Below are 23,967 nucleotides of genomic sequence, written 5' to 3'. Positions count from 1 at the left end.
TGGTATTGGTGTAGATTTACAGTAGGGGTAACGGTTAGTGATGGCTGGTATTGGTGTAGATTTACAGTAGGGGTTGGTGATGGCTGGTATTGGTGTAGATTTACAGTAGAGGTAAGGTTTAGTGATGAAATTGTTTTTTTCCCCTCATCAATCTACACACAATACCCACATAATGACAAAGCGAAAAACCTTTTTTTCTAAGCAAATATATTAGAAATAAAAAACTTAAATATCACATTTACGTAAGTATTCAGATCCTTTACTAAAAATAAAATTAAAAGAAAAAATCAGCGCCCAAAAATACCGATTGTTATGAAAACTCAATATAAAACTAAAATATTTAATATTATTATTATTATTAAAAATATCTATATATTTCACCTTTATTTAACCAGGTAGGCTGGTTGAGAACACCTTTATTTAACCAGGTTGGCTAGTTGAGAACACCTTTATTTAACCAGGTTAGGCTAGTTGAGAACACCTTTATTTAACCAGGTAGGCTAGTTGAGAACACCTTTATTTAACCAGGTTGGCTAGTTGAGAACACCTTTATTTAACCAGGTAGGCTAGTTGAGAACACCTTTATTTAACCAGGTAGGCTAGTTGAGAACACCTTTATTTAACCAGGTTGGCTAGTTGAGAACACCTTTATTTAACCAGGTTAGGCTAGTTGAGAACACCTTTATTTAACCAGGTAGGCTAGTTGAGAACACCTTTATTTAACCAGGGTAGGCTAGTTGAGAACACCTTTATTTAACCAGGTAGGCTAGTTGAGAACACCGTTATTTAACCAGGTAGGCTAGTTGAGAACAAGTTCTCATTTGCAACTGCGACCTGGCCAAGATAAAGCATAGCAATTCGACACATACAACAACACAGAGTTACACATGGAATAAAAACAACATACAGTCAATAATACAGTAGAACAAAAGAAAACAAAAAGTCAATATACAGTGAGTGGAAATGAGGTTAGATAAGGAAATAAATAGGCCATGGTGGCGAAGTAATTACAATATAGCAATTAAACACTGGAATGGTAGATGTGCAGAAGATGAATGTGCAACTAGAGATACTGGGGTGCAAAGGAGCAAAATAAATAAATCAATACCAGTATGGGGATGAGGTAGGTAGATGGGCTGTTTACAGATGGGCTATGTACAGGTGCAGTGATCTGTGAGCTGCTCTGACAGCTGGTGCTTAAAGCTAGTGAGGGAGATATGAGTCTCCAGCTTCAGAGATTTTTGCAATTCGTTCCAGTCATGGGCAGCAGAGAACTGGAAGGAAAGACGACCAAAGGAGGAATTGGCTTTGGGGGTGACCAGTGAGATATACCTGCTGGAGCGCGTGCTATGAGTGGGCGCTGCTATGGTGACCAGTGAGCTGAGATAAGGTGGGGCTTTACCTAGCAGAGACTTGTAGATAACCTGTAGCCAGTGGGTTTGGCGACGAGTATGAAGCGAGGGCCAACCAACGAGAGCGTACAGGTCACAATGGTGGGTAGGATATGGGGCTTTGGTGACAAAACGGATGGCGCTGTGATAGACTACATCCAGTTTGTTGGGTAGAGTGTTGGAGGCTATTTTATAGATGACATCACCGAAGTCAAGGATCGGTAGGATGGTCACTTTTACGAGGGTATGTTTGGCAGCATGAGTGAAGGATGCTTTGTTGCGATATAGGAAGCCGATTCTAGATTTAATTTTGGAATGGAGATGCTTAATGTGAGTCTGGAAGGAGAGTTTACAGACACCCAGGTATTTATAGTTGTCCACGTATTCTAAGTCAGAGCCGTCCAGAGTAGTGATGCTGGACGGGCGGGCAGGCAGGTGCAGGCAGCGATCGGTTGAAGAGAATGCATTTAGTTTTACTTGCGTTTAAGAGCAGTTGGAGGCCACGGTAGGAGAGTTGTATGGCATTGAAGCTCGTCTGGAGGTTTGTTAACACAGTGTCCAAAGAAGGGCCAGAAGTATACAGAATGGTGTCATCTGCGTAGAGGAGGATCAGAGAATCACCAGCAGCAAGAGCAACATCATTGATGTATACAGAAAAGAGAGTCGGCCCGAGAATTGAACCCTGTGGCACACCCATAGAGACTGTCAAAGGTCCGAACAACAGGCCCTCCAATTTGACACACTGAACTCTATCAGAGAAGTAGTTGGTAAACCAGGCGAGGCAAGTAATTTGAGAAACCAAGGCTGTTGAGGATGTGGTGATTGACAGAGTCAAAAGCCTTGGCCAGGTCGATGAAGACGGCTGCACAGTAATGTCTTTTATCAGTGGCGGTTATGAAATCGTTTAGGACCTTGAGCGTGGCTGAGGTGCACCCATGACCAGCTCTGAAACCAGATTGCATAGCGGAGAAGGTACGGTGGGATTCGAAATGGTCAGTAATCTGTTTGTTAACTTGGCTTTCAAAGACCTTAGAAAGGCATGGTAGGATAGATATAGGTCTGTAGCAGTTTGGGTCTAGAGTGTCACCCCATTTGAAGAGGGGGATGACCGCGGCAGCTTTCCAATCTTTGGGAATTTATCTGCCATTCATTCCAATTAATCAGTCGACCTCCAGTATACAGTACTCTGTAGAGTATAATTATGTTGTCATCAGTATACAGTACTCTGTAGAGTATAGTTATGTTGTCATCAGTATACAGTACTCTGTATAGTATAGTTATGTTGTCATCAGTATACAGTACTCTGTATAGTATAGTTATGTTGTCATCAGTATACAGTACTCTGTAGAGTATAGTTATGTTGTCATCAGTATACAGTACTCTGTAGAGTATAATTATGTTGTCATCAGTATACAGTACTCTGTAGAGTATAATTATGTTGTCCTCAGTATACAGTACTCTGTAGAGTATAATTATGTTGTCCTCAGTATACAGTACTCTGTATAGTATAGTTATGTTGTCATCAGTATACAGTACTCTGTAGAGTATAGTTATGTTGTCATCAGTATACAGTACTCTGTAGAGTATAGTTATGTTGTCATCAGTATACAGTACTCTCTAGAGTATAGTTATGTTGTCATCAGTATACAGTACTCTGTAGAGTATAGTTATGTTGTCATCAGTATACAGTACTCTGTATAGTATAGTTATGTTGTCATCAGTATACAGTACTCTGTAGAGTATAGTTATGTTGTCATCAGTATACAGTACTCTGTATAGTATAGTTATGTTGTCATCAGTATACAGTACTCTGTATAGTATAGTTATGTTGTCATCAGTATACAGTACTCTGTATAGTATAGTTATGTTGTCATCAGTATACAGTACTCTGTATAGTATAGTTATGTTGTCATCAGTATACAGTACTCTGTATAGTATAGTTATGTTGTCATCAGTATACAGTACTCTGTATAGTATAGTTATGTTGTCATCAGTATACAGTACTCTGTAGAGTATAGTTATGTTGTCATCAGTATACAGTACTCTGTATAGTATAGTTATGTTGTCATCAGTATACAGTACTCTGTAGAGTATAATTATGTTGTCATCAGTATACAGTACTCTGTAGAGTATAATTATGTTGTCCTCAGTATACAGTACTCTGTAGAGTATAATTATGTTGTCATCAGTATACTCTGTAGAGTATAATTATATTGTCCTCAGTATACAGTACTCTGTAGAGTATAATTATGTTGTCATCAGTATACAGTACTCTGTAGAGTATAATTATGTTGTCATCAGTATTCTCTGTAGAGTATAATTATGTTGTCATCAGTATTCTCTGTAGAGTATAATTATGTTGTCCTCAGTATACAGTACTCTGTAGAGTATAATTATGTTGTCCTCAGTATACAGTACTCTGTAGAGTATAATTATGTTGTCATCAGTATACTCTGTAGAGTATAATTATGTTGTCATCAGTATTCTCTGTAGAGTATAGTTATGTTGTCATCAGTATTCTCTGTAGAGTATAATTATGTTGTCCTCAGTATACAGTACTCTGTAGAGTATAATTATGTTGTCATCAGTATACAGTACTCTGTAGAGTATAATTATGTTGTCCTCAGTATACAGTACTCTGTAGAGTATAATTATGTTGTCATCAGTATACTCTGTAGAGTATAATTATATTGTCCTCAGTATACAGTACTCTGTAGAGTATAATTATGTTGTCATCAGTATACAGTACTCTGTAGAGTATAATTATGTTGTCATCAGTATTCTCTGTAGAGTATAATTATGTTGTCATCAGTATTCTCTGTAGAGTATAATTATGTTGTCCTCAGTATACAGTACTCTGTAGAGTATAATTATGTTGTCCTCAGTATACAGTACTCTGTAGAGTATAATTATGTTGTCATCAGTATACTCTGTAGAGTATAATTATATTGTCCTCAGTATACAGTACTCTGTAGAGTATAATTATGTTGTCATCAGTATACAGTACTCTGTAGAGTATAATTATGTTGTCATCAGTATTCTCTGTAGAGTATAATTATGTGGTCATCAGTATTCTCTGTAGAGTATAATTATGTTGTCCTCAGTATACAGTACTCTGTAGAGTATAATTATGTTGTCATCAGTATTCTCTGTAGAGTATAATTATGTTGTCATCAGTATTCTCTGCAGAGTATAATTATGTTGTCCTCAGTATTCTCTGTAGAGTATAATTATGTTGTCCTCAGTATACAGTACCCTGTAGAGTATAATTATGTTGTCATCAGTATTCTCTGTAGAGTATAATTGTTGTCCTCAGTATACAGTACTCTGTAGAGTATAATTATGTTGTCCTCAGTATACAGTACTCTGTAGAGTATAATTATGTTGTCATCAGTATCCTCTGTAGAGTATAATTATGTTGTCCTCAGTATACAGTACTCTGTAGAGTATAATTATGTTGTCATCAGTATTCTCTGCAGAGTATAATTATGTTGTCATCAGTATTCTCTGCAGAGTATAATTATGTTGTCATCAGTATTCTCTGTAGAGTATAATTATGTTGTCCTCAGTATACAGTACTCTGTAGAGTATAATTATGTTGTCATCAGTATTCTCTGTAGAGTATAATTATGTTGTCCTCAGTATACAGTACTCTGTAGAGTATAATTATGTTGTCATCAGTATTCTCTGTAGAGTATAATTATGTTGTCATCAGTATCCTCTGTAGAGTATAATTATGTTGTCCTCAGTATACAGTACTCTGTAGAGTATAATTATGCTGTCCTCAGTATACAGTACTCTGTAGAGTATAATTATGTTGTCCTCAGTATACAGTACTCTGTAGAGTATAATTATGTTGTCATCAGTATCCTCTGTAGAGTATAATTATGTTGTCCTCAGTATACAGTACTCTGTAGAGTATAATTATGTTGTCATCAGTATTCTCTGTATAGTATAATTATGTTGTCATCAGTATTCTCTGTAGAGTATAATTATGTTGTCATCAGTATTCTCTGTATAGTATAATTATGTTGTCATCAGTGTTCTCTGCAGAGTATAATTATGTTGTCATCAGTATTCTCTGTAGAGTATAATTATGTTGTCCTCATTATACAGTACTCTGTAGAGTATAATTATGTTGTCCTCAGTATACAGTACTCTGTAGAGTATAATTATGTTGTCCTCAGTATACAGTACTCTGTAGAGTATAATTATGTTGTCATCAGTATCCTCTGTAGAGTATAATTATGTTGTCCTCAGTATACAGTACTCTGTAGAGTATAATTATGTTGTCATCAGTATTCTCTGCAGAGTATAGTTATGTTGTCATCAGTATTCTCTGTAGAGTATAGCTATGTTGTCATCAGTATTCTCTGTAGAGTATAATTATGTTGTCATCAGTATTCTCTGCAGAGTATAATTATGTTGTCATCAGTATTCTCTGCAGAGTATAATTATGTTGTCATCAGTATTCTCTGTAGAGTATAGCTATGTTGTCATCAGTATTCTCTGTAGAGTATAATTATGTTGTCATCAGTATCCTCTGTAGAGTATAATTATGTTGTCATCAGTATACAGTACTCTGTATAGTATAATTATGTTGTCATCAGTATTCTCTGCAGAGTATAATTATGTTGTCATCAGTATTCTCTGCAGAGTATAATTATGTTGTCATCAGTATTCTCTGTAGAGTATAATTATGTTGTCATCAGTATTCTCTGTGGAGTATAATTATGTTGTCCTCAGTATACAGTACTCTGTATATTATAGTTATGTTGTCCTCAGTATACAGTACTCTGTAGAGTATAGTTATGTTGTCGTCAGTATACAGTACTCTGTAGAGTATAGATATGTTGTCATCAGTATACAGTACTCTGTAGAGTATAGTTATGTTGTCATCAGTATTCTCTGTAGAGTATAGTTATGTTGTCATCAGTATACAGTACTCTGTAGAGTATAGATATGTTGTCATCAGTATACAGTACTCTGTAGAGTATAGTTATGTTGTCATCAGTATTCTCTGTAGAGTATAGTTATGTTGTCATCAGTATACAGTACTCTGTAGAGTATAGATATGTTGTCATCAGTATACAGTACTCTGTAGAGTATAGTTATGTTGTCATCAGTATTCCCTGTATAGTATAGTTATGTTGTCATCAGTATTGTCTGTATAGTATAGTTATGTTGTCATCAGTATACAGTACTCTGTAGAGTATAGTTATGTTGTCATCAGTATTCTCTGTAGAGTATAATTATGTTGTCATCAGTATTCTCTGTAGAGTATAATTATGTTGTCATCAGTATTCTCTGTAGAGTATAGCTATGTTGCCATCAGTATTCTCTGTAGAGTATAGTTATGTTGTCATCAGTATACAGTACTCTGTAGAGTATAGTTATGTTGTCATCAGTATTTTCTGTATAGTATAATTATGTTGTCATCAGTATTCTCTGTAGAGTATAATTATGTTGTCATCAGTATTCTCTGTCGAGTATAATTATGTTGTCATCAGTATTCTCTGTAGAGTATAATTATGTTGTCCTCAGTATTCTCTGTAGAGTATAGTTATGTTGTCATCAGTATACAGTACTCTGTAGAGTATAGTTATGTTGTCGTCAGTATTGTCTGTAGAGTATAGCTATGTTGTCGTCAGTATTCTCTGTAGAGTATAATTATGTTGTCCTCAGTATTCTCTGAAGAGTATAATTATGTTGTCATCATTATTCTCTGTAGAGTATAATTATGTTGTCATCAGTATACAGTACTCTGTAGAGTATAGTTATGTTGTCATCAGTATTCTCTGAAGAGTATAATTATGTTGTCATCATTATTCTCTGTAGCGTATAATTATGTTGTCCTCAGTATACAGTACCCTGTAGAGTATAATTATGTTGTCATCAGTATTCTCTGCAGAGTATAGTTATGTTGTCATCAGTATTCTCTGCAGAGTATAATTATGTTGTCATCAGTATTCTCTGTAGAGTATAGTTATGTTGTCGTCAGTATTCTCTGTAGAGTATAATTATGTTGTCATCATTGTACTCTGTGGAGTGTTGTCCGCAAATTATGTGTTAAAACTAATTTCATGATCTTATTTTTCACCTTTGACCAATCAGATCAACTCTGAAAAAGATCTGATGTGAAACGATCTGATGTGATTGGTCAAAAGCAGATCAGAACTGGGCTTCCTGTGTAAACAGTGTCCTGTCTTGTCTCTCTCTCCCTCTCTCTCTGCAGGAGTGGGATGCAGAGTTAGAGCGTACGGCAGAGGAGTGGGCTGAGACTTGTCTTTGGGAGCACGGTCCGGCTGGTCTGCTCCCCCAGATAGGACAGAACCTGGGAGCGCACTGGGGATGGTAAACACGGACCTGGTTGAATGATTCATTGATTGATCAGGGAACAAATGAAACATGACATTGATGTTTTCTGTATTCGCATGTGACAGCGCAGCAGCAACATTGCATCCCCATAAAGACATATTTTCAGTATATTATATTTTATGTTTGTATTGAGTAATGAAACACAAAATCATTGTATTTCTGTTCCAAATGGCACCCTATTCCCTATTGGCCCTGGTCTAAAGTAGTGCACTATATATAGGGAATAGGGCGCCATAGGGCTCTGGTCTAAAGTGGTGTACTATATATAGGGAATAGGGCGCCATAGGGCTCTGGTCTAAAGTAGTGCACTATATAGGGAATAGGGTTCCATAGGGCTCTGGTCTAAAGTAGTGCACTATATAGGGAATAGGGATCTGGTCTAAAGTAGTGCACTATATAGGGAATAGGGTGCCATTTGAAACATAATCCTGTTCTTGTAAAAGTTACATTTATCAGTGTATGTCTGTGTCCAGGCCACGCCCCCCTACTTCCCATGTGCAGGCCTGGTATGATGAGGTGAAGGACTATTCCTTCCCTTACCCCCAGGAATGTGACCCCTACTGCCCCTTTAGATGTTCCGGCCCGGTCTGCACCCACTACACACAGGTAGGCAGCAGATCAAACCAAAAGTCAGAAAATAGGGGGGAAAAAACAAACTTGTAACTCATGATTAACTTAAACAAGGCTAACATGTTTATCGGGTGCCATCTGATATCTCTATCTCTCTCTCTCTGTGTGTGTGTGTGTGTGTGTGTGTGTGTGTGTGTGTGTGTGTGTGTGTGTGTGTGTGTGTGTGTGTGTGTGTGTGTGTGTGTGTGTGTGTGTGTGTGTGTGTGTGTGTGCGTGTGTGTGTAGTTGGTGTGGGCCACCAGCAGCAGGATAGGCTGTGCCATCAACATTTGCTACAACATGAACGTGTGGGGGCAGAACTTGGCTAAAGCTGTTTACCTGGTCTGCAACTACTCACCCAAGTAAGACCCTTAGATAGGGGTTACACCTGACTCAATGGATTAGTTAGGGGTTACACCTGACTCAATTGGTTAGTTAGGGGTTACACCTGACTCAATGGGTTAGGTAGGGGTTACACCTGACTCAATGGGTTAGGTAGGGGTTACACCTGACTCAATGGGTTAGTTAGGGGTTACACCTGACTCAATGGGTTAGTTAGGGGTTACACCTGACTCAATGGGTTAGTTAGGGGTTACACCTGACTCAATGGGTTAGTTAGGGGTTACACCTGACTCAATGGGTTAGGTAGGGGTTACACCTGACTCAATGGGTTAGTTGGGGGTTACACCTGACTCAATGGGTTAGTTGGGGGTTACACCTGACTCAATGGGTTAGTTTGGGGTTAAACCTGACTCAATGGGTTAGTTAGGGGTTAAACCAGACTCAATGGGTTAGATAGGGGTTACACCTGACTCAATGGGTTAGGTAGGGGTTACACCTGACTCAATGGGTTAGTTAGGGGTTACACCTGACTCAATGGGTTAGTTGGGGTTACACCTGACTCAATGGGTTAGTTAGGGGTTACACCTGACTCAATGGGTTAGTTAGGGGTTACACCTGACTCAATGGGTTAGTTAGGGGTTACACCTGACTCAATGGGTTAGTTAGGGGTTACACCTGACTCAATGGGTTAGTTAGGGGTTACACCTGACTCAATGGGTTAGGTAGGGGTTAAACCTGACTCAATGGGTTAGTTAGGGGTTACACCTGACTCAATGGGTCTGTTAGAGGTTACACCTGACTCAATGGGTTAGTTAGGGGTTACACCTGACTCAATGGGTTAGGTAGGGGTTAAACCTGACTCAATGGGTTAGTTAGGGGTTACACCTGACTCAATGGGTTAGGTAGGGGTTACACATGACTCAATGGGTTAGTTAGAGGTTAAACCTGACTCAATGGGTTAGTTAGGGGTTACACCTGACTCAATGGGTTAGGTAGGGGTTACACTGACTCAATGGGTTAGTTAGAGGTTACACCTGACTCAATGGGTTAGTTAGGGGTTACACCTGACTCAATGGGTTAGGTAGGGGTTACACATGACTCAATGGGTTAGTTAGAGATTAAACCTGACTCAATGGGTTAGATAGGGGTTAAACCTGACTCAATGGATTAGGTAGGGGTTACACATGACTCAATGGGTTAGCTAGGGGTTACACCTGACTCAATGGGTTAGGTAGGGGTTAAACCTGACTCGAAGGGTTAGTTAGGGGTTACTCCTGACTCAATGGGTTAGTTAGGGGTTACACCTGACTCAATGGGTTAGTTAGGGGTTACACCTGACTCGACGGGTTAGTTAGGGGTTACACCTGACTCAATGGGTTAGTTAGGGGTTACACATGACTCAATGGGTTAGGTAGGGGTTAAACCTGACTCAATGGGTTAGGTAGGGGTTAAACCTGACTCAATGGGTTAGGTAGGGGTTAAACCTGACTCAATGGGTTAGTTAGGGGTTACACCTGACTCAATGGGTTAGTTAGGGGTTACACCTGACTCAATGGGTCTGTTAGGGGTTACACCTGACTCAATGGGTTAGGTAGGGGTTACACATGACTCAATGGGTTAGTTAGAGATTAAACCTGATTCAATGGGTTAGATAGGGGTTAAACCTGACTCAATGGATTAGGTAGGGGTTACACATGACTCAATGGGTTAGGTAGGGGTTACACCTGACTCAATGGGTTAGGTAGGGGTTAAACCTGACTCGAAGGGTTAGTTAGGGGTTACTCCTGACTCAATGGGTTAGTTAGGGGTTACACCTGACTCAATGGGTTAGTTAGGGGTTACACCTGACTCGCCGGGTTAGTTAGGGGTTAAACCTGACTCAATGGGTTAGGTAGGGGTTAAACCTGACTCAATGGGTTAGGTAGGGGTTAAACCTGACTCAATGGGTTAGTTAGGGGTTACACCTGACTCAATGGGTTAGTTAGGGGTTACACCTGACTCAATGGGTCTGTTAGAGGTTACACCTGACTTGAAGGGTTAGTTAGGGGTTACACCTGACTCGATTGGTTAGTTAGGGGTTACTCCTTACTCATTCAGTAGAAGAGAGGAGAAGAGGAGATGAGAGGTGAGAGAAGGGGAGAGGATAGGAGAAAAATAAAGGAAGACACAACAGACTTGTCTCCTATGTCCTACTAAACCTTGACCTCTGACCTGTCACCTCAGGGGGAACTGGTGGGGTCATGCACCCTATAAACACGGCACCCCTTGCTCTGCCTGCCCCCCCAGCTATGGAGGACGATGCAAGGACAACCTCTGCTACAAAGGTGTGGTTGGTTTGTGTGTGGTTTGTGTGTGTGGTTAGGTGTGTGTGTGGTTAGGTGTGTGTGGTTAGGTGTGTGTGGTTAGGTGTGTGTGTGGTTAGGTGTGTGTGTGGTTAGGTGTGTGTGTGGTTAGGTGTGTGTGGTTAGGTGTGTGTGTGGTTGGTTTGTGTGTGGTTTGTGTGTGTGGTTAGGTGTGTGTGTGGTTAGGTGTGTGTGTAGCGTCGGGGTGTGTGTGTGGTTAGGTGTGTGTGTGGTTAGGTGTGTGTGTAGCGTCGGGGTGTGTGTGTGGTTAGGTGTGTGTGCGGGGTTTGGGTGTGTGTGGCGTCGGGGTATGTGTTGGCTTGGAACACAATGCAATAACTATCTCATGTTTACATGAGAGACATCTCTGTCTCTCTCTCTCTCTCTCTCTCTCTCTGTCTCTCTGTCTCTCTGTCTCTCTGTCTCTCTCTGTCTCTCTCTCTGTCTCTCTCTGTCTCTCTGTCTCTCGCTCTCTCTCTTTCCAGACAAAGTTACAGAGTCGCAGAGATCTCAGGAGGAAACCGAGGAAAACAATTATATCGAACCAGAGGCCCCCAGGAGCCCTCAGAAGCCACGCCCCAGGGCCCCCCAGCCAAAGCCCCCTATGGCGAAGACCCCCGCCCCCCTCCGCCCCCCACCAGAGGAGAGGAATGTGGTGGTCAATACACAGCAGATGTGTAAGATGTCATTCAACTGGTTGCATCTCTAAATGGGGGGGGGGACAGGTTCTGTTTTTTTTGGGGGGGTTGGTGTGGAGGGTTGGAGGAGGGGTGCAGGGGTAGGGAGGGTGGGAGGAGGGGTGCAGGGGTAGGGAGGGTGGGAGGGTTGGAGAAGGGGTGCAGGGGTGCAGGGGTAGGGAGGGTGGGAGGAGGGGTGCAGGGGTAGGGAGGGTGGGAGGAGGGGGTGAAGGGATAGGGAGGGTGGGAGGAGGGGTGCAGGGGTTTTTGACCTGAAATTCTGTCATCATCTGACGATATACTCCTGAATACTAAACCGACTACGAGTTGGATTTCAAACCGAGCCTATGGAACTGTGCGACGGAGACACAGGGGAGGCGAGCCTGGACTCCATGACCCTCTGCCAGGCCTTTTCCTCTCCAATCTGGGATCACTGACCAACGAGCCTGGACTCCATGACCCTCTGCCAGGCCTTTTCCTCTCCAATCTGGGATCACTGACCAACGAGCCTGGACTCCATGACCCTCTGCCAGGCCTTTTCCTCTCCAATCTGGGATCACTCACCAACGAGCCTGGACTCCATGACCCTCTGCCAGGCCTTTTCCTCTCCAATCTGGGATCACTGACCAACGAGCCTGGACTCCATGACCCTCTGCCAGGCCTTTTCCTCTCTAATCTGGGATCACTGACCAACGAGCCTGGACTCCATGACCCTCTGCCAGGCCTTTTCCTCTCCAATCTGGGATCACTGACCAACGAGCCTGGACTCCATGACCCTCTGCCAGGCCTTTTCCTCTCCAATCTGGGATCACTGACCAACGAGCCTGGACTCCATGACCCTCTGCCAGGCATTTTCCTCTCCAATCTGGGATCACTGACCAACGAGCCTGGACTCCATGACCCTCTGCCAGGCATTTTCCTCTCCAATCTGGGATCACTCACCAACGAGCCTGGACTCCATGACCCTCTGCCAGGCCTTTTCCTCTCCAATCTGGGATCACTGACCAACGAGCCTGGACTCCATGACCCTCTGCCAGGCCTTTTCCTCTCCAATCTGGGATCACTCACCAACGAAACCGACAAGCTACAACTTCTTATGTCTGCTTTCTATTTTACGGAGTCGTGGTTAAATGCCTCTCTTCCCGATGCCGCTGTGGATCAACCTGGCTTCCAGCTGTACTGGGCTGATGGAGTCCTGGCTTCCAGCTGTACTGGGCTGATGGAGTCCTGGCTTCCAGCTGTACTGGGCTGATGGAGTCCTGGCTTCCAGCTGTACTGGGCTGATGGTGTCCTGGCTTCCAGCTGTACTGGGCTGATGGAGTCCTGGCTTCCAGCTGTACTGGGCTGATGGAGTCCTGGCTTCCAGCTGTACTGGGCTGATTGAGTCCTGGCTTCCAGCTGTACTGGGCTGATGGAGTCCTGGCTTCCAGCTGTACTGGGCTGATGGAGTCCTGGCTTCCAGCTGTACTGGGCTGATGGACTCCTGGCTTCCAGCTGTACTGGGCTGATGGAGTCCTGGCTTCCAGCAGTACTGGGCTGATGGAGTCCTGGCTTCCAGCTGTACTGGGCTGATGGTCCTGGCTTCCAGCTGTACTGGGCTGATGGAGTCCTGGCTTCCAGCTGTACTGGGCTGATGGTGTCCTGGCTTCCAGCTGTACTGGGCTGATGGAGTCCTGGCTTCCAGCTGTACTGGGCTGATGGAGTCCTGGCTTCCAGCTGTACTGGGCTGATGGAGTCCTGGCTTCCAGCTGTACTGGGCTGATGGAGTCCTGGCTTCCAGCTGTACTGGGCTGATGGGGTCCCAGCTTCCAGCTGTACTGGGCTGATGGAGTCCTGGCTTCCAGCTGTACTGGGCTGATGGAGTCCTGGCTTCCAGCTGTACTGGGCTGATGGAGTCCTGGCTTCCAGCTGTACTGGGCTGATGGGGTCCCAGCTTCCAGCTGTACTGGGCTGATGGGGTCCCAGCTTCCAGCTGTACTGGGCTGATGGTGTTCCAGAGCAGTCCAATAATCCAAAGGAGGTGGTGTTTCTACCAGAGGAGGCTCCTCAGAGGAGGAACGGGAGGGACCATCCTCAGTGAATTAAAAAAAAAATTAAATAGTGAAACATTATAGTTATCCTTTTGAGTTAAAACTAAATATATTCACGCCACTAAATCGTTTATTAAAACAGACTGTTTTGCAATGGTCTACAGTAGCCTCAACAGCACTCTGTAGGGTAGCACTACAGGAGAGCAGCTCCCGCTCAGCCCAGTCCAAGCTCTTTTGTCCTGGCACCCCAATGGTGGAACCTGCTTCTTCCTGAAGCTAGGACAGCAGAGTCCCTGTCCATCTTCCCCCTGAAGCGAGGACAGCAGAGTCCCTGTCCATCTTCCCCCTGATGCTAGGACAGCAGAGTCCCTGTCCATCTTTCCCCCTGAAGCTAGGACAGCAGAGTCCCTGCACATCTTCCCCTGAAGCTAGGACATCAGAGTCCCTGCACATCTTCCCCCTGAAGCTAGGACATCAGAGTCCCTGCACATCTTCCCCTGAAACGAGGACATCAGAGTCCCTGCACATCTTCCCCCTGAAGCGAGGACATCAGAGTCCCTGCACATCTTCCCCTGAAGCGAGGACAGCAGAGTCCCTGCACATCTTCCCCCTGAAGTGAGGACAGCAGAGTCCCTGCACATCTTCCCCCTGAAGTGAGGACAGCAGAGTCCCTGCACATCTTCCCCCTGAAGCTAGGACAGCAGAGTCCCTGCACATCTTCCCCCTGAAGTGAGGACAGCAGAGTCCCTGCACATCTTCCCCCTGAAGTGAGGACAGCAGAGTCCCTGCACATCTTCCCCCTGAAGCTAGGACAGCAGAGTCCCTGCACATCTTCCCCCTGAAGTGAGGACAGCAGAGTCCCTGCACATCTTCCCCCTGAAGCTAGGACAGCAGAGTCCCTGCACATCTTCCCCCTGAAGTGAGGACAGCAGAGTCCCTGCACATCTTCCCCCTGAAGTGAGGACAGCAGAGTCCCTGCACATCTTCCCCCTGAAGCGAGGACAGCAGAGTCCCTGCACATCTTCCCCCTGAAGCGAGGACAGCAGAGTCCCTGCACATCTTCCCCCTGAAGTGAGGACAGCAGAGTCCCTGCACATCTTCCCCCTGAAGCGAGGACAGCAGAGTCCCTGCACATCTTCCCCCTGAAGTGAGGACAGCAGAGTCCCTGCACATCTTCCCCCTGAAGTGAGGACAGCAGAGTCCCTGCACATCTTCCCCCTGAAGCGAGGACAGCAGAGTCCCTGCACATCTTCCCCCTGAAGCGAGGACAGCAGAGTCCCTGCACATCTTCCCCCTGAAGCGAGGACAGCAGAGTCCCTGCACATCTTCCCCCTGAAGCGAGGACAGCAGAGTCCCTGCACATCTTCCCACTGAAGTGAGGACAGCAGAGTCCCTGTCCATCTTCCCCCTGAAGCTAGGACATCAGAGTCCCTGCCCATCTTCCCCCTGAAGCTAGGACAGCAGAGTCCCTGCACATCTTCCCACTGAAGCTAGGACAGCAGAGTCCCTGCACATCTTCCCCTGAAGTGAGGACAGCAGAGTTCCTGTCCATCTTCTCCCTGAAGCTAGGACAGCAGAGTCCCTGCACATCTTCCCCTGAAGCTAGGACAGCAGAGTCCCTGCACATCTTCCCACTGAAGCTAGGACAGCAGAGTCCCTGCACATCTTCCCCCTGAAGTGAGGACAGCAGAGTCCCTGCACATCTTCCCACTGAAGCTAGGACAGCAGAGTCCCTGCACATCTTCCCACTGAAGTGAGGACAGCAGAGTTCCTGTCCATCTTCTCCCTGAAGCTAGGACAGCAGAGTCCCTGCACATCTTCCCCTGAAGCTAGGACAGCAGAGTCCCTGCACATCTTCCCCCTGAAGCTAGGACAGCAGAGTCCCTGCACATCTTCCCACTGAAGTGAGGACAGCAGAGTTCCTGTCCATCTTCTCCTGAAGCTAGGACAGCAGAGTCCCTGCACATCTTCCCCTGAAGTGAGGACAGCAGAGTCCCTGCACATCTTCCCCCTGAAGCGAGGACAGCAGAGTCCCTGTCCATCTTCCCCCTGAAGCTAGGACAGCAGAGTCCCTGCACATCTTCCCCTGAAGCTAGGACAGCAGAGTCCCTGCACATCTTCCCACTGAAGTGAGGACAGCAGAGTTCCTGTCCATCTTCCCCTGAAGCTAGGACAGCAGAGTCCCTGCACATCTTCCAAAAACATCTGAAACCCGACCTCTTCAAACAGTATCTTATATAATCCTCCTCCTCACCTCAACCCCCCACCCAACATGGTTTTAATAAAATAAAATAAAAACACTAAACCAGCACTTGCCCCCCCCCCCCCCCCCTTTCCAACTCTGACTCTACTGACAGCAACATTTTTGAGGTAAAGGACACTTTATATGCCTGTCATGTGTGATTGTCCCACCTTACTGTCTTAAGATGACTGTAAGGCGCTCTGGATGATGTAAAAGGTAAAACCTACTGGGCTCATGGTTCTCACCCATTTCCCATAGACTTACACAGTAATTATGTCAACTTCAGGAATGCTATGGTGTGACCGTTGGTATGAGGTTCTTACTGTGGAATGCAGAGTTAGACTTTTTACTCCAGACATAATGGAACCCATCTCGTCCAAGAAGTTGACTCCAGTTTGGCAAAAAACACCTGGATGATCATCAAGAATCTTGGAAGAATGTTCTAGAATGTTCTATGGACAGATTAATCAAAAAGTATATATATATATATAATTTTTTTGGGGGAGGGGGGCGACACAAACGCTGCATTTTACACTAATAACCTTAAAATGGCTTCAAAGCATTTGTTTTAGAAGTTCAGACCTAATCCTAATTGAGATGCTGTGGCAGGACTTGAAACGAGCAGTTCTTGCTTGAAAACCCACAAATGTCGCTGAGATAAAGCAATTCCGTATGGAAGAGTGGGCCAGAATCCGTAAACCCACTGTATATCAACCGTAAACCCACTGTATATCAACCGTAAACCCACTGTATATCAACCGTAAACCCACCTATGTCAACCGTAAACCCACCTATATCAACCGTAAACCCACTGTATATCAACTGTATACCCACCTATATCAACCGTAAACCCACCTATATCAACCGTAAACCCACTGTATATCAACCGTAAACCCACTGTATATCAACCGTATACCCACCTATATCAACCGTAAACCCACCTATATCAACCTTAAACCCACTGTATATCAACCGTAAACCCACTGTATATCAACCGTAAACCCACTGTATATCAACCGTAAACCCACTGTATATTAACCGTAAACCCACTGTATATCAACCGTAAACCCACTGTATATCAACCGTAAACCCACTGTATATCATCCGTAAACCCACTGTATATCAACCGTAAACCCACTGTATATCATCCGTAAACCCACTGTATATAATAATATATGATATATGCCATTTAGCGGACGCTTTTATCCAAAGCGACTTACAGTCATGTGTGCATACATTCTACGTATGGGTGGTCCCGGAATTGAACCCACTACCCTGGCGTTACAAGCGCCATGCTCTACCAACTGAGCTACAGAAGGACCACTATCAACCGTATACCCACCTATATCAACCGTATACCCACCTATATGAACCGTATACCGACCTATATCAACCGTAAACCCACTGTATATCAACCGTAAACCCACTGTATATCAACCGTAAACCCACTGTATATCAACTGTAAACCCACCTATATCAACCGTAAACCCACTGTATATCAACCGTAAACCCACTGTATATCAACCGTAAACCCACTGTATATTAACCGTAAACCCACTGTATATCAACCGTAAACCCACTGTATATCAACTGTAAACCCACCTATATCAACCGTATACCCACCTATATCAACCGTATACCCACCTATATCAACCATAAACCCACCTATATCAACCGTAAACCCACTGTATATCAACCGTAAACCCACTGTATATCAACCGTAAACCCACTGTATATCAACCGTAAACCCACTGTATATCAACCGTAAACCCACTGTATATCAACCGTATACCCACTGTATATCAACCGTAAACCCACTGTATATCAACCGTATACCCACCTATATCAACCGTAAACCCACTGTATATCAACCGTATACCCACCTATATCAACCGTATACCCACTGTATATCAACCGTAAACCCACTGTATATCAACCGTAAACCCACTGTATATCAACCGTAAACCCACTGTATATCAACCGTATACCCACCTATATCAACCGTAAACCCACCTATATCAACCGTAAACCCACTGTATATCAACCGTAAACCCACTGTATATCAACCGTAAACCCACTGTATATCAACCGTAAACCCTCTGTATATCAACCGTATACCCACTGTATATCAACCGTATATACCCACTGTATATCAACCGTATACCCACCTATATCAACCGTAAACCCACTGTATATTAACCGTATACCCACCTATATCAACCGTAAACCCACTGTATATCAACCGTATACCCACCTATATCAACCGCATACCCACTGTATATCAACCGTAAACCCACTGTATATCAACCGTAAACCCACTGTATATCAACCGTAAACCCACTGTATATCAACCGTATATACCCACTGTATATCAACCGTAAACCCACTGTATATCAACCGTATACCCACCTATATCAACCGTAAACCCACTTTATATCAACCGTATACCCACTGTATATCAACCATATATCACCGTAAACCCACCTATATCAACCGTAAACCCACTATATATCAACCGTATACCCACCTATATCAACCGTAAACCCACTGTATATCAACCATATACCCACCTATATCAACCGTAAACCACCTATATCAACCGTAAACCCACTGTATATCAACCGTAAACCCACTGTATATCAACCGTAAACCCACTGTATATCAACCATATACCCACCTATATCAACCGTAAACCACCTATATCAACCGTAAACCCACTGTATATCAACCGTAAACCCACTGTATATCAACCGTAAACCCACTGTATATCAACCATATACCCACCTATATCAACCGTAAACCACCTATATCAACCGTAAACCCACTGTATATCAACCGTAAACCCACTGTATATCAACCGTAAACCCACTGTATATCAACCGTATACATCCAGCCAAAGCCCTATCCATTCATGTCAATCAATCAATCAAATGTATTTATAAAGCCCTTCTTACATCAGCTGATGTCACAAAGTGCTGTACAGAAACCCAGCCTAACACCCCAAACAGCAAGCAATGCAGATGTAGAAGCACGTAAACATTCCCGATAACTAGCTAGATGGAACTTGCGGAGGATATTTCAATGAGTGGTTTGCATGCGCCATGACGTTAGCATTACAATCTTACAACCACTGACCAGCTATCTGCGTCTGCATTGTGTCGACCTCTGTCATGTTTCAGAGGGAATTATTTTCAAGCCCTGCCTGCCTAAACTTGTGATTTGTTGGGAAAGTTGTTTGTCTGAAGAGCACCCTCCCTTAATTATCCAAGAAAATCCAAAGTGATTCCCATACCTAGAACTGGGTTTTCCGAGACTACCTAGACTACCTAATCTTGGTTCAGTTTAGCATTTTTCCCCTAATAGTTTAGGATTGGGGGTGGTGAAGCTGATCCTAGATCTGTACCTAGAAAAACTTCACCTCAGAGCATAGAAACACCTCACTAGCCTATATGTTGTCTATTGTAGTGCTGGTTAACACAAAGACAGGTAGATGAAAGCACTGTGTGTGTTTTGTATGCTACAGACGTGAATACCTAATTAGCTTGACAGCTGTGTGCTACAGACGTGAATACCTAATTAGCTTGACAGCTGTGTGCTACAGACGTGAATAGCTAGTTAGCTTGACAGCTGTGTGCTACAGACGTGAATACCTAATTAGCTTGACAGCTGTGTGCTACAGACGTGAATGCCTAATTAGCTTGACAGCTGTGTGCTACAGACGTGAATAGCTAGTTAGCTTGACAGCTGTATGCTACAGATGTGAATAGCTAGTTAGCTTGACAGCTGTGTGCTACAGACGTGCATAGCTAGTTAGCTTGACAGCTGTATGCTACAGACGTGAATAGCTAGTTGGCTTGACAGCTGTGTGCTTACAGATGTGAAGAGCTAGTTAGCTTTACAGCTGTGTGCTACAGACGTGAATAGCTAGTTAGCTTGACAGCTGTGTGCTACAGACGTGAATAGCTATTTAGCTTAACAGTATAGTGTGATATAGATCTGAATAGCTACAGTAGTTAGCTTGACAGTTCAGTTTATTACGGATGTGAATAGCTTGTTAGCTTGACAGCTGTATGCTATGCGTGAATAGCTAGATTAACAGAATGTGTGATATAGATCTGAATAGCTACAGTAGTTAGCTTGACAGTTCAGTTTATTACGGATGTGAATAGCTTGTTAGCTTGACAGCTGTATGCTACAGATGTGAATAGCTTGTAAGCTTGACAGCTGTGTGCTACAGACGTGAATAGCTAGTTAGCTTGACAGCTCTGTGTGTTCTGTGTTGCAGCTCAGCTTGTGACTTGTGACACTAAGCTACGAGATCAGTGCAAAGGGACCACATGCAACAGGTACAGGAATAAACACCCCCCCCTTCACAAACACACACACACACACACACACACACTGTTGCCCTTCACAGAGGACACAATCGTCTCAAATCAGCTGTCCCTGTCTATATTATCACTGATAAATAAAGACCCATTCAGTGGTTGAGGGCTGTTGCCCTTCACAGAGGACACAATGCCTCCCTGGTGGACTGTTGCCCTTCACAGAGGACACAATGCCTCCCTGGTAGACTGTTGCCCTTCACAGAGGACACAATGCCTCCCTGGTGGACTGTTGCCCTTCACAGAGGACACAATGCCTCCCTGGTAGACTGTTGCCCTTCACAGAGGACACAATGCCTCCCTGGTAGACTGTTGCCCTTCACAGAGGACACAATGCCTCCCTGGTAGACTGTTGCCCCTTCACAGAGGACACAATGCCTCCCACAATGCCTCCCTGGTAGACTGTTGCCCTTCACAGAGGACACAATGCCTCCCTGGTGGACTGTTGCCCTTCACAGAGGACACAATGCCTCCCTGGTAGACTGTTGCCCTTCACAGAGGACACAATGCCTCCCTGGTAGACTGTTGCCCTTCACAGAGGACACAATGCCTCCCTGGTAGACTGTTGCCCTTCACAGAGGACACAATGCCTCCCTGGTGGACTGTTGCCCTTCACAGAGGACACAATGCCTCCCTGGTAGACTGTTGCCCTTCACAGAGGACACAATGCCTCCCTGGTAGACTGTTGCCCTTCACAGAGGACACAATGCCTCCCTGGTAGACTGTTGCCCTTCACAGAGGACACAATGCCTCCCTGGTAGACTGTTGCCCTTCACAGAGGACACAATGCCTCCCTGATAGACTGTTGCCCTTCACAGAGGACACAATGCCTCCCTGATAGACATGGTCCCCTTTCACAAAGGGAGTGACAGATTTACGGAAGGAACCAAAGGGAGTGACATATATGGAAAGGAACCAAAGGGAGTGACATATATAGGGAAGGAACCAAAGGGAGAGACATATATAGGGAAGGAACCAAAGGGAGTGACATATATAGGGAAGGAACCAAAAGGAGGGACATATATAGGGAAGGAACCAAAGGGAGTGACATATATAGGGAAGGAACCAAAGGGAGTGACAGATTTACGGAAGGAACCAAAAGGAGGGACATATATAGGGAAGGAACCAAAGAGAGTGACAGATTTACGGAAGGAACCAAAGGGAGAGACATATATAGGGAAGGGAAGTGATGGAGCTCAGGTGAGCCTGGTGACCTAGAGGCCAGAGAGGGAGCACGCGTGACAGTTGGGGTCAATTCAAATTTAAGTCAGTCATTTCAGGAAGTACACAGAAATTCAAAATTCGATCATTTTCAATTACTTCTCAATACACCAAAAATGGACTTAAATTGAATTGACACCAACCCTATAATGCACTGTGATAGAGGATGTACTTACCACCTGTGTTCTCCTCAGGTATAATGCACTGTGATAGAGGATGTACTTACCACCTGTGTATAGGGAAGGAACCAAATCTCCTCAGGTATAATGCACTGTGATAGAGGATGTACTTACCACCTGTGTTCTCCTCAGGTATAATGCACTGTGATAGAGGATGTACTTACCACCTGTGTTCTCCTCAGGTATAATGCACTGTGATAGAGGATGTACTTACCACCTGTGTTCTCCTCAGGTATAATGCACTGTGATAGAGGATGTACTTACCACCTGTGTTCTCCTCAGGTATAATGCACTGTGATAGAGGATGTACTTACCACCTGTGTTCTCCTCAGGTATAATGCACTGTGATAGAGGATGTACTTACCACCTGTGTTCTCCTCAGGTATAATGCACTGTGATAGAGGATGTACTTACCACCTGTGTTCTCCTCAGGTATAATGCACTGTGATAGAGGATGTACTTACCACCTGTGTTCTCCTCAGGTATAATGCACTGTGATAGAGGATGTACTTACCACCTGTGTTCTCCTCAGGTATAATGCACTGTGATAGAGGATGTACTTACCACCTGTGTTCTCCTCAGGTCTCCACCTGTGTTCTCCTCAGGTATAATGCACTGTGAGGTATAATGCACTGTGATAGAGGATGTACTTACCACCTGAGTTCTCCTCAGGTATAATGCACTGTGATAGAGGATGTACTTACCACCTGTGTTCTCCTCAGGTATAATGCACTGTGATAGAGGATGTACTTACCACCTGTGTTCTCCTCAGGTATAATGCACTGTGATAGAGGATGTATTTACCACCTGTGTTCTCCTCAGGTATAATGTACTGTGATAGAGGATGTACTTACCACCTGTGTTCTCCTCAGGTACGAGTGTCCTGCCGGCTGTCTAAAGTCCACAGGGAAGGTGGTTGGGACGGTACACTATGAGATGGTGATTACATTATTATACATTATCAACCTGTGTCTCAAATCACACCCTATTTCCTCTGGGCCCTGGTCTAAAGTAGTGCATTATGGGCCCTGGTCTAAAGTAGTGCATTATGGGCCCTGGTCTAAAGTAGTGCATTATGGGCCCTGGTCTAAAGTAGTGCATTATGGGCCCTGGTCTAAAGTAGTGCATTATGGGCCCTGGTCTAAAGTAGTGCATTATGGGCCCTGGTCTAAAGTAGTGCATTATGGGCCCTGGTCTAAAGTAGTGCATTATGGGCCCTGGTCTAAAGTAGTGCATTATGGGCCCTGGTCTAAAGTAGTGCATTATGGGCCCTGGTCTAAAGTATTGCATTATGGGCCCTGGTCTAAAGTAGTGCATTATGGGCCCTGGTCTAAAAAGTAGTGCATTATGGGCCCTGGTCTAAAGTAGTGCATTATGGGCCCTGGTCTAAAGTAGTGCATTATGGGCCCTGGTCTAAAGTAGTGCATTATGGGCCCTGGTCTAAAGTAGTGCATTATGGACCCTGGTCTAAAGTATTGTAGGCAATATGGTACCATTTGGGAAAAAGACTAAGTCTTATACTGAGTAGGTTAATCAAAATGCTGAGCTGATGTAACTAGAGCAGCATAATGAATTTGAATGTACACTGTACTAACTCAAACTGTAAACTTTACACTGTACAAACTGTACACCTTATACTTCACACTGTACTACCTTTAAAATCCAACTGTAAACTTTACACTGTACTAACTATACACTGTACAGACTTTAAACTGTACTAGCTTTACACTATGCAATTTACACTGTCCTAACTTTACAGTGTTAACTTTACATGGTACTAACGTTACACTGTTCAATTTAGACTGTACTAACTCCAACTGTAAACGTTACATTGTTCACTTTACACTGTACTGCCTTTTTACACTGTACTAGCTTTACACTATGCACTTTACACTTTACTAACTTAACAGTGTTAACTTTACACTGTACTAACTTTACAGTGTGAACTTTACACTGTACTAACTTTAACAGTGTTAACTTTACACTGTACTAACTTTACAGTGGAAACTTTACACTGTACACTAACTTTACAGTGTTAACTTTACATTGTACTAACTTTACAGTGTGAACTTTACACTGTACTAACTTAACAGTGTTAACTTTACACTGCACTAACTTCACAGTGTTAACTGTACACTGTCCTAACTTTACAGTGTTAACTTTACACTGTA

General features: G+C 43.9%; 1 pseudogene; it reads left to right on the top strand.

Annotated features, from left to right (window-relative positions):
- LOC118381798 (cysteine-rich secretory protein LCCL domain-containing 1-like) overlaps nt 1–23,967 on the top strand; it is a 63,164-nt pseudogene that overhangs the window by 23,455 nt on the left and 15,742 nt on the right.

Source organism: Oncorhynchus keta, chromosome 4 (assembly GCF_023373465.1).
Source record: "Oncorhynchus keta strain PuntledgeMale-10-30-2019 chromosome 4, Oket_V2, whole genome shotgun sequence".
Taxonomy (NCBI): domain Eukaryota; kingdom Metazoa; phylum Chordata; class Actinopteri; order Salmoniformes; family Salmonidae; genus Oncorhynchus; species Oncorhynchus keta.
The sequence above is the reverse complement of the archived record's forward strand: the minus strand, read 5'-3'. Positions and strand labels throughout refer to the sequence as shown.